The sequence below is a fragment of the Archocentrus centrarchus genome, chromosome 19 (assembly GCF_007364275.1).
Source record: "Archocentrus centrarchus isolate MPI-CPG fArcCen1 chromosome 19, fArcCen1, whole genome shotgun sequence".
NCBI lineage: Eukaryota > Metazoa > Chordata > Actinopteri > Cichliformes > Cichlidae > Archocentrus > Archocentrus centrarchus.
Window position 1 is genome coordinate 25,863,056 of NC_044364.1, and position 12,570 is coordinate 25,875,625.

The 12,570-nt window shown below is 42.7% G+C and overlaps 1 protein-coding gene across 2 annotated transcripts in view; it reads left to right on the forward strand.

The window, feature by feature from the left end:
• The first annotated feature begins 10,285 nt into the window (after window positions 1-10,285).
• The window catches only part of llgl2 (LLGL scribble cell polarity complex component 2), a 66,408-nt gene continuing 64,123 nt past the window's right edge, over window positions 10,286-12,570 (forward strand). The window contains exon 1 of one of the 2 annotated variants that reach the window (XR_004021475.1): window positions 10,286-10,588. The gene's annotated coding sequence lies outside the window, so the exon portion shown is untranslated. The remainder of the gene's footprint in view (window positions 10,589-12,570) is intronic. The other variant, XM_030754823.1, reaches the window with a different exon arrangement.

Here is a 12,570-nt window from a genome sequence, read left to right on the forward strand (position 1 = left end):
AAAGCTGCAGTAGGTTAAAAAGAGAGGTGATAATCAATGAGCAGCAGTATGGCTTCATGCTGAGAAAGAGCACTACAAATGTGATGTTTGGTTTAAGAGTGTTGATGGAGAAGTATATAATAGTGCCAAGAGAGGAACTGTGGTACTGCACGAGGAAGTCAGGAGTGGCAGACAAGTATGCGAAACTGGTGCAGCATATGTATGGGGACAGCAAGACAGTTGTGAGGTGTGCAGTAGTAGTGACAGATGGGTTCAAGATGAGGGTGGTGTTACATCAAGGATCAGCTCTGAGCCCCTTTTTGTTTGTGATGGTGATGGTCAGGCTGATAGATGTGGTCAAATGGAGTGGACTATGATGTCTGCAGAATGTGATCTGTAGTGAGAGTAAGGAGCAGGTAAAAGAGAGCATGGAAAGGTGGAAGTATGCACTGAAGAGAAGAGGAATGAAAATCTGTAGAAGCAAGACAGAATAGATGTGTGTGAGAGGGAGACAGGTGGAAAGGTGAACAGTAGCACCGGTCTGTGGCCGTATGACCGCAGATGCTCGTCTCTGGATGAGTGATCTGGAACGATCATTTTGTTGTGTGCCTTGTGTGCACAATGACAATGAGTTGAATCTAATCTAATCTAATACATGGAGTAGAGATGGTGAAGATAGATGAGTTTAAATATCTGGAGTCAACCATCCAAAGCAACGAACAGTGCAAAAGAGAGGTGAAGACAAGAGTGCAGACAGGGTGGAGTAGGTGGAGATGAGTGTCAGGGGTGATTTATGACAGAAGACAGTGGCATTGACAAAAAGACAAAAGGCCAAGCTGGAGGTGGCGGAGCTGGAGATTGTCATCAGGAGCAACCACAAACAGAAATGCATTTCATTATTAGAAATTAGAAATGAGTATATCAGAGCGACAGTTCAGATTGAGTGGTTTGGAGACATAGTTAGAGAGGCAAAGTTGAGATGGTTTGGACAGGTGCAAAGGAGGGATAGTGGGTATATTGGACGAAGGATGTTGAATATGGAGCTACCGGGCATGAGGAAAAGAAGATCTCAGGAGGTTCATGGACATAGTACAGATGTGGTCGCAACAGAATTCTTTCCAGAAGAAAATAGTCATGCTGACAGACATCATCCAAGTGGCCCCTGGCACTGTTCACAGAAAAAGCAATGACAGTTACTATCACATTAAATGATAGCAAAGTTAGCAACTGTTCAGAAAATAAGACCCACACCTCTTCTGGTGTCCCATGCAGTTACCCATTCTCATCATCAGAACTGCTTTTTGAAGTGCTGTCATAATTCCTCCATCATCTTCATCATCAGTGGTCCTTCATGAGTCTAGGGAGTCTGGAAGACCTTGTGGTATTCCTCTTTTTAGCTCTATCTGCAGTTTAGCATCCATATCAATATACATCACAGACCTGAATCAGGGCCTTGAGGTTACACACAACACAGCAGAGCAGTCAGGAATCTCTCTTTCATAATTTTTCACATGGCATAACTGCCACATGAAAGCAACTAGAGAAAGTCAGCTTTTTAGCACCTGGAGAAGAGCTACAATTGAAGGTTTTGCACTTCAGTAAGATAAACATTCCTTTTTTCAGGCCTGAGTATATTAAAGTGGCTTTTTAACAGGTAATCAAAAAGATCATAAAATGGCTACAACTTTTTCAAACTTCAGTGAGCTAAAACGTTCTAAGTGCAGGGCCTAAATTGTTCAGATTTTATGTTAGGACAAGTTGAACCAACCTAGATAGATAGATAGAAGCTTTTATTGTCATTGTACTAGAGTGCAACGAAATTGAGCAGCAATCCTTAAGGTGCCTAAACCCAATAAAAACATTCAATAACTCTAAAAACATTCAATAAACTGCTGATTATTGCACAGGGCCTAAGTAGCTTAAATAAATAAATACTTAAATAAATTAATTAATTAAATTAAATTAAATAAAAATTCATGTGCGTGTGTTTGCAATATTCAATTCCTGTACAGCACTGGGGTAAAAGCTGTTTTTCAGTCTGTTTGTCCTGGATGTGATGGATCTGAAAGCGTTTTCCAGAGGGCAGCTGTTGGAAAAGATGATAACCAGGGTGGAAGGAGTCTTTCAGTATGTTTGCTGCCCTGCTGAGGCAGCGAGGGCTGAACAGGTCCCCCAGACTGGGCAGTGGACAGCCAATGATTTTCTGGGCCGTGTTGCTCACTCTCTGTAATGATCTCTTTTCTGCCACTGAGCAGCTGCTGTACCATGTTAAAATGCAGTAGGTCAGCACACTCTCAATGGCACAGCGGTAGTAGGACACAGCAGCTTCTCCTGAAGGTTGTTCTTCCTCAGAATTCTCAGGAAATAGAGTCTCTGCTGTGCCTTCTTGACCACAGCTGTGGTGTTGGTGGTCCAGGAGAGATTTTCAGAGATGTACGTACCCAGAAATCTGAAGTAAGGGACTCTTTCCACACAGTCACCATTTATGAAGAGTGGTGCAGGGTCTATGCATTTCCTCCGAAAGTCTATGACCAGTTCTTTTGTTTTGGAGGAGTTCAGGGAGAGATTGTTCTCTGCACACCACTCAGCCAGTCCCTGGGCTTCATCCCTGTAGGCGGTCTCATCTCCACCAGATATGAGTCCCACCACGGTCGGGTCATCTGCAAACTTGATGATTGTGTGCTGGAGTGGGTGGGGTACAGTCGTGGGTGTAGAGTGCGTAGAGGAGAGGACTCAGCACGCAGCCCTGTGGAACTCCAGTGCTGAGTGTTACCTGGATGGTGACCTAATCTAACAGACTGGGTGCAGTTTGTTAAAAAGTCCTTAATCCAGATGCAGGTGGGCTGGGAAAGACCAAGGTCTGTGAGTTTGGTCACCAGTCTGCTGGGGTTGACCGTATTAAAGGCAGAGCGTAAGTCTATAAATAACATTCTCACATAACTCCTCTGGTGTTCCAGGTGTGTGAGTGCTGTATGAAGGGCAGTATTGATGGCATCGTCAGTGGACCTGTTTGCTTTGTAGGCAAACTAATGGAGGTCAAAGCTGGGTGGGAGAGTGGCTCTAATGTGCTGTAGAACAAGTCTCTCGAAACACTTCATTATGACTGGTGTGAGTGCGACTGGACGGTAGTCATTGAGGTCACTGTTGGTGCTCTTTTTTGGCAGTGGGATGATGGTGGCAGACTTCAGACATGGTGGTACAATGGATTTTGACAAGGGCAGGTTGAAGATTTTGGTGAAAATGGCACTTACTTGGTCCACGCATATTTTCAGCACCTTTCCTGTCACACCATCCGGACCAGCCAGACCAGCCGCATCACCCTCAGCAGTCATACAGTTCCTGGACTTGTAGTTGGTGATGTGTTGAATACCCTGCCACATCTGATGTGGGTTATTGTAGGCAAAGTGGTCCTCAATTTTCCTCTTGTAGGCAATCTTGGCCTCCTTGATGCCTCTCTTCAGGTTGGTTCTTGCCACGCTGTATAAGGCTCTGTCCCCAGACCTGAATGCAATGTTACGCTCGTTGAGGAGAATTCGGACCCCTTTTGTCATCCAGGGTTTTTGGTTTGGGTAAACCGTGATGTTCTTGTTCTCTGTTACACTGTCCATGCAGTTCTTGATGTAGCAGAGTACAGTTGATGTGTACACTTCCAGGTCTTGATCCTCAAAGATGTCCCAGTTGGTTCTTTCGAAGCAATCCTGCAGCTGTGAGGAAGCTCCATCAGGCCATGTCTGGACAGTCTTTGTGATAGTTTTTAATCTTCTTTTGAGTATGCTGGAGTTAGAAATATGGAGCAGTGGACTGATTGACCCAGATGTGGTAATATGGTAGTTTTAAAACTATTCTTTATGTTTGAATACACCTTATCCAGTGTATTATTCCCCCTGGTAGCACATTTGATGTCCTGCTCAAATCTGGGGAGAACTGTTTTTAAATCATGATTGAAGTCGGCCGCTTCACACTCGGCTGCGAACTGTTCCACTGTGAGCTGAAGGCCACCCCTGATGAAGCCAACGGGACCGCATCATCTGCAAAGAGCAGAGATGAGACTCTGAGGCCACCAAGGAAGAAGCCTTCCGTCACCTGGCTACGCCTAGAAATCCATCCATCCAGCCATCCATCCATTCGCTTCCGCTTATCCTGTTCAGGGTCGCGGGGGGCTGGAGCCTATCCCAGCTGTCATAGGACGAGAGGCAGGGTACACCCTGAACAGGTCGCCAGCCTGTCACAAACAACCTTTCACACTTACACACTGCACCTGACCCCTACGACGCCTCCTGCGGGTGGTGGGCCTACAGGAGGGCAGGCCCATGTAACCTCTTCGGGCTGCACCCGGCCAAGCACCACAGGCTAATGCCTGGCCACCAGACGCTCTCCCTCGAGCTCCCTCCCCAGTCCTGGTTCCAGGGTGGGGCCCCGGTAACCCTATTCCGGGCAGGGTAAACTGTTCCCTTGCTGTTTCAAACATAGGGGTCTTCTGAACCTGGTTCGCAGCCGAGTGTGAAGCGGCCGGCATGAGAATCAGCACCTCTAAGTCTGAGGACATAGTCCTCAGCCGGAAAAGGGTGGAGTGCCCTCTCCGGCTCAGGAACGAGTTCCTGCCCCAAGTGGAGGAGTTTAAGTATCTCGGGGTCTTGTTCACGACTGATGGGAGAAGGGAGCGGGAGATCGACAGACAGATCTGGGCTGCTTCTGCAGTGATGCGGACGCTGCACCGGTCTGTTGTGGTGAAGAGGGAGCTTAGTGTAAAAGCTAAGCTCTCGATTTTACCGGTCGATCTATGTTCCTACACTCACCTATGGTCACGAGCTTTGGGTAGTGACCAAAAGAATAAGATCGCGAATACAAGCGGCAGAAATGAGTTTCCTTCGAAGGGTGGCTGGCCATCTGGGAGGGGCTCAGAGTAGAGCTGCTGCCTCTTGAGTGAGGTGTTCCAGGCATGTCCCATCAGGAGGAGGCCCCATGGTAGACCCAGGACACACTGGAGGATCATTTTGATGATCCTCCTGATCATTTCATATGCACAGCTGAAAATGCAACTAGAGAAATAATTTCGTCGCATCGTTTTGGCGCTCCCCTCTTGTGCAGCGCCCCTATGCATTGCATGTAGTGCATACTCACTTTTAGCACCGCTGTCTCCCATCTGAGCTCGGATCCATTCTTTAAGTGCGCTCTCTTTCTCACACGCTTTATTATATTTTTTTTTCTATATTTTCCCCACTTACTGGAGCTCGGTCTTACGCTGCCTCCTCACTCTGGGCTGTTTTGAGTGTGCGCCCGGTCAACTTGGGCAGGAGCGATAAACAGGAAACGGGGGCTTGGAAGGGACAAACTACCTACTACTCCTCTTTTGCTTTATTATGGGGCGCCGAGAGATAATCAACGAGTTTCACTCGGAAAGAAAGTCAAGCCCAAATAAGCAACTTGACGTTCAAAAACAAGCCCAAAAACAGCAACCCGCGACTCACGAGATTTGCAAGTGACTTTAGAAAAAAACAAACCCAAAGTCGCTTATAATAAGCGGACTTGGCAACACTGCCATGGAGCACCCAGTGTTCTTGCTATCTCCTCTGGTATGCTGTGTGAGTGCAGAAAATCCCTTGTAACAGCCTGGTTTTGCTGTAATCTGATACTTAGAAGATCCTGTGGTCTGTATATAGGATTCGTGGTACATAGCGTTACTTTTGCTGAAAAAAATACAAACAAAAACATAAATAAACAGCACCTAATTGGAGAGCGTTGAGCTGCTGCGTCTATGCGTGCTGCCATGTTCCCTTTGCCTGAGACAGACTTCCAGTGCTGCCTTATGTCTTTCAGGATTATCACATTATTCCTAGAACCTTCATACAGCCATAGACTTTTCATCAACCTCCTTTTTTGAGAAAATCGACTGTACCTTAAACTAAAAGAACACAGGACAGAGATTAATAATAAGTCATGATTAAATGCAGAGTGGTGTATAAAACCAGCAGCCTAGGCCTACTACAGCATAACTAAGGGATGGTGATCCAAGTGATCCAGCCCTAACTATAAGTGTGACGAACCCCCCCCCCCCCAATAAACAAACAAACAAAAAAAAAAAACAACAAAAAAACCAAAAACAAATGGGTACTGTTAACAATGTGTTTAGGTAAGTATGTTAAACACAAGATTTAGGGACACATGTTGCACATGCTGTGCTCTTTCCTTTTGTTCTGTGCCCAACATTGTAACGTGAGCATGTCGATGCATTCTTAGAGACAAAGAAAAATGTTGCACAGTCCACAGAACCAGAAGCACTGCTGTGATTAAATTTTGTCATATACATGTACAGGGAACTGTGTTGAAATTTGGAGTGACAAAGCATGACAATTAGCAGCACTTTGGTCAACATCTATTGTGTTTAAATATAAATCGGCTGACTTGACTTTCATCCAACCATTTTCTTCTCCTTGACAATTACAAATACAGATACCAGTATCACAGTAAACAGCCCACCAACCTGATTTGGAAATGAATTTGGTTGTGATGGCAAGCCAAAAAGACAAAAAGTTATTGACTTTTAACACTTCCTCTCCCAAGGTGGAAGCTGCTCTGATCTGGTTCCAACTCTGCACGTGATCTAAAAGCAGACTGAATGTAATGCATCTGAATCAGCACATGAAATCTAAAGCTGACATTCAAACACTTGTTTTTTTGGATTATGATGAACTGATGTCACAGACAAAATAATTTGAGATCATGTTCCTGTTGTAAGGGGAATAAGCTAATTAAATTCATTGAGGTATGCCTTGCACCCTTGTTAAACTGATGATGTTCTTGATATCCATCCACTGCTATGGCTATCACATGAGGGGTACAACTAAGCAAGAGAAGCACTGCTCCTTACACAGCTTCTCCACTTCATAACTGCAAACCACCCAAAAGGTGCAATGATTCTCTGAGTAATGAAATCGCACAAGAGAAACATTAGTTATGACTATATATCTGTAAAAGACAGAATCCCTGACATTTACTATATGCAACAGCACCTGGTAATACAAGAATATACTGAAAATGAGAGGAACGCGACTCAAAACTCGAAGTCGAACTCGAACTTTTAAGGGTCTTGTGTTACAGTCACTTCTGCAAAGGTCCTGACAAGCCTGCAGGAGCTGGTGTGCACTCAAAGCTGTCTCCAAGCAGCTTTCAATATATTTCGATCAGTGTAGTTTGCCAGTTCAGAAAGTATAGCACCTGCTAATCAGAAGGTTGGTGGTTTGATCCCTGGCTGCTCCAGTCTGCATGCCAAAGTATTCTTGGGCAAGACACTGAACCCCAAGTTGGATTGGTTGATGTCATCACTGGAGTGTGAGTTTGTATGAATGGTAGATAGAAAGCACTTAGATCTATTGAAAAGTGAATGGATGAATGAAGACATGTTGTATAAAGCACTTTGAGTGCTCAGGTAGAGAAGAAAAATGTTATTTAGGAACCAGTCCTTTTACGACAGCACATAGACACACAAGAGGAAGGAGGTGAGACAGAAATGTCCTGGGAAAAACTAAAAGCAAAATAAGAACGCTTGGAAAGGAATAGAATAAAACAGAGAAGGGTGGCTCTTGTCCATGGAGGAAAGCACAGATCTTTACAGGCTATGCATCAGGGCACTGTTGCATGGCCTGTAGAGGGCTGTGCTGACAGCCATTAGGTACTGGGAAAAAACTACTTGGACCCATTGTCAGACCCTACAGTGATGCAGTGGGTCCTGGGTTCCTCCTGGTGCACTACGATGCTCAGCTTCAAGCGGCAAGAATAGGCAGACAGTCCTGAAGGATGAAGGAATTGCTACCATTGACTGGCCCCCCCACACCTGACCTAAATCCAATGGAACACCTCTGGGACGTTATGTTTTGATCTATCCAACACCACCAGGTTTCACCTCAGACAGTCCAGGAACTCAGTAATGCCCCAGTCCAGATCTGGGAGGAGATCCCCAATATATTTATATATATTCTTTACAATATATATAAAACGATACACCACCTAATTTAATACATCTGATAGTTATCAGTACACCCAGTGACGTAAAATAAAAATAAAATGGTAACAATTAATTCACTGTAACGCTTGCAACTTTAACACTCTGATGAAAAGGGCTTCTCTCATGTTCTCTCAGCTTGGACCAATCAGAAGCAGTAGGTACTCTCAGGGAGGATTATTTTTGGTCCATATCACCCAGCCCTACTCTCTGTCGCATGTGTCCTCTGGTCTGTGTAACTGCATGAGATAAAGCGGGAGAAGAAAAAAAAAAAAAAAAGAAGAAACCAGAATCGCTGTCAGTGTGTGTATGGGGTGTATGCGCATCCTGTTGGTGAAAATAAGAACTGCATGAGGGTTGTACTAAACACTGCTGAGCAGGAAAATTTGGGGATTAAATTATTAGTGTAATTAATAGGTGTTACATCAGTGATCTTTGTTTTCTAAATTAAACAGAATCATACTTTATTTGACCTAAAATTAATATTTATATATTTCTTCTAATGTGCCAAGAAAACTGAGCATGTTATTCATGCACGACCGCTAGAGAATACTTAATTTTAAAATGCAGGTATTAGTCGTAAAATGTGCTTGTATGAACAGCCTGTGATGTTACAAGTTAAGGAGGACAGTCTTTCTTACTAAGAAAAACATCCAAGCCTGCCTAAATTTTGCTACAACATGTAAGAAGTCTTCCAAAAGCATGTGGTAAAATGTGTTATTGTCTGATGAGGCCAAGGTTGAACTTATTGGCCATAATTCCAAATGTATGTTTGCCACAGAATAGCCCTGCATATTAAAAAAGGACGCTGTGACCATGATGAAACATGATGGTGGCAGCATGTTTTGGGGCTATTTTCATCAACTGGAATTGGGGCTTTAGTCAAGGTGAAGGGAATTATGAATAGTTCCAAATTGTAGTTTGGCACAAAACCTTCAGGTGTCTGCTAGACAGCTAAAGATGAAGATGAAGAGTTTCACCTTTCAGTACAACAAGGATCTAAAGCATTCATGCAAATTAACAAAGAAAAATCTGTGGGGTAATATGAAGAGGGTTGTGCCCTCACACAGATTTGGACCACTATTCCAAGGGAGTGTGGGTAAGTATTGCCAAGTCTAGATGTGCCGTGGTGATAGGCTCCTAACCAAAAAGATTGATTGCTGTAATAAAATCAAAAGTTTCTTCAACAAAGTATTAAAAGGTGTTCATATTGATACAACCAGGATATTGTAGTTTTAAATTTTGATTGACACCCCCCCACCCCTTAAAAGATTTCAGTTTATTTTTCAGTTGAATTGTATAGGTTATAGGTCACAATAAAGCTGAAAAACATGAAATGCAAAATTACATCAAATAAAATGATTTATCTTCTATAAAACCACAAAACATGGCATTTTAACAGGGGTGTGTAGACTTTTTTTATATACACTGTCACAACTATTTGAAGGCTTTACAGACAGTCCTGAGGGCTTTGTGATATGTCAGCCATTGTGTTTCAAACTGAAGTTTAATTTTTTTGGATTGCTGAATAGTGGGCTTCTTTTGATATATCCTTAAATTTTCATTTAAGCATATAAACATATAAGAGTTTAAATAAAAATATGACTGTAAAATAATCTTAATCCCACAAGCACATTTTTTCCATCTGTCCCAAAGAATTTAACATAAAAAACATTTATAAAATAAAGGTCATTACTTTGGCAGTGGAGCATAATTCACAGCAATTCAGAAAGATTATTACCGTTTTTGTTTGTTTGTTTTTACAAAGCAGTTTCCTGGATTAAATACATTCAAAATGTTCTCCATTAAATCATTCAGTGGCAGAATATCTGTTATTTCAAGACCAAAATTCCCGATTAATGTTCTCCAAAGGGATACTCCGGTATTGTTTGCTAGAAGGAGTTGCACGACACTGGAGCATATAACATCCTTCTTCAACATTACCTGATCGATACACATACTAGTGACTTGCAATAATCTTGGAACAAATGCTAATTTGTCGTCAAATTCTATGCTATATTCGTATACAGATATTTGGTCACCACATATTCAGTGTGTTAGCGACAAATCTCATTAAATAAACGTGATACCCTAATATATCAATGAGATTGCATCAGGAAGGGCATCCTGTTTAAAGATCTGCCAAATCAAACATGCGGAGCTACCCGCTGGAGCGACTGCCTCATGAACGAGGGAGCAGCCGAAAGTACCTTTGAAAGCCTATGATATCAATAAAATATTGCTTCAACCCAACTTTGGCTGGACGTCAGTAAGCGTTTGCGAGGTGTGTTTGAATGCATCATGAGGGCGGAGTTAGCAGAACAGTGAAGTTTAGCCTAGCAGGAAATACTGAGGCTGCTATCACAGCGGTGGAAAACAAAAACCAGCCAACCCAGTTTTAGTTCCTAATAGGTTCTTAGATGTGAGTCTCAACAAAAAGCCTGCCGCCTGGATTCTGGGAATACTCGCTTACGGTCTGGTTGCGTTTTTCTTGACTCTGGACGAAGGGGAGACCTCTTTGCAACTAATACACCGGACACTGGCCGGATTTGGAATTTCTTTCACCGACTGTAAACGGTGGACGTCTAAGGAACGGCCGTTTGGAATCAGGTGAGGTGGGTTGGGAGGTCGGCCCGCACACCCTCAGAGAGCTTGTGCCCACAGGTGTTGTGAGCCGTTTGGTTAACAGTTGAACTCCACGCTGTTTTTTGTTTAGTATGTAAACATTTCAGCTGAAGCTAGCTCAAGTTGTGTGTTTAGCCAGAAGACGTCATTCTTTCAATTGTCCTCTGGCTAGCTGGCTAATCTTCTAAGTTAAACCCAGCAAACAGGCATTTGAGTGTTGCTGCCTATGCAATGCGCTAATTTATGAATCTTTCTTAAATGATTCAGAGTTCATCCTTTATTCGCAGGGATGGAGTCGTGTGATGACAGAAGGTTTAACTTTTGGCAAGAAGTTGAGTTTTCAAAAATAGAATAGCAGATGGATTGATTGAAATTACGATCTCACTTGAATAACTTGCTTGTCATGGTATATTAAATAAGGAATTTAATTATGACGACGCCTACACATAATCGGACTTTGTACTTGATTAGTAGTTTGTTTTTTTTAACCGCTGGTTAGCTTGTTTTCACACCTAAAGTTACAGTAAACACAATAACAGCAGCTCTAAGCCTTTATTTATTAATACAAGTCCACAAGAAGGAAGATTAGATAGAAATAGATTAGTAGTTTCCCATAAGATGTCCCCAATGCCGGAGAAACTGGGGGATTTCGTTCTAAACGTAATGTGCAGCCAGGTGAGTAGTAGCTGCAGCTAATGTTGCATAATTACCTGACTAAGGTGTGTCTCCCCGGCAGGTATGTTAGTAAGCCCTTTGAGTCAACGGTCTGGTTTCAATAGTAAGTGCTGTGTTTGGGGAGGGGGAATATGAGGAAGACGGTTTCACCTGTTTGGCTGGTTTCACTCTAATTCGTATTTTCAAAACTCACTGCTGATATCGTATCAAATGAGCCAGAGCTGAGCTGAAAAACTGAACTTTAGTATTCTGCAAGTGTACTAGGAATGCACCGATCCATCTTCTTCCAGTTACAATCCCTATGATTCCTTGGCTTTGGGTATATACCCTTATCCAGTACTAATGAGTGCAAATTAATAAGATTTATTCCTCACTGTGAGGAACAGATTGGGAATGTTTATTATGCGTATTATGTGTAAGACAACATCAGGCTTTGTAAAACAAAATGGAGCCAATACAGACATTCAGGTAGGGTTTTCCCTCAGCTAAGAATGAGTCTTTGGGGGATGATCAGTCTACAGAGAGTAAAGGGATTTTTAGTGCTATTCCTTATTCCTTTAATTAATTTGCTCTAATCTTATTTCAGAGTGAGTGTATTTACTGCACTCTGCTGTAATTTGTGGTCCGGTTTCACCTTTCCCCCTTAAGTGCACCCTATCATATGTTACCTTTCCTGATACCAACAGGTGCATGTTTGATACCATAATTGCAGAAGAACATTAATTTAATTGAGTAACATGGCTTTTTGTCACCAAATACGATTCATCATTAATGTGAATGAGTTGTTCATGTATTAACTGGTTCAAAACAGACCTGAATCCCTTTAAATATTAGAACAGCCATTGTTTAGCACTCTCACTGGATAGTCTGTACAGGATACTGTGAAATCAAACAGGCTGTGCACTTCCATCTCCACCTGCAACAGCCCAGGGCTAGCCAAACAAAAGTCTTTGTTCTCAGGTTTAGTGTTATTCCACCTGCATGGCAAAGTCCACCTGAAATTATTATAGAGGAAAAAGAAATGGCCCCTCCCAAAAGTAAGCCAAATTGGAGGACACCTGTTTTTAAAGGAGCACTCTTGAACAAAAGCAGGAATTTTAGGCCTGCTTTAGCTCTTCGTACAGTGCAAAAGTGAAGACAAGATGGTCAAAGGCTTCCTGTTTTTAAACTTTAAATGCAGAGGTTAATTTTTACTCACCTTATGCAAGTAAGAAAATGACGAAGAGGTATACCTTGCTTGGCTCAGACAGTTAGCTTGCTAAATTGATTCATGCAATACATAATCAGAACAG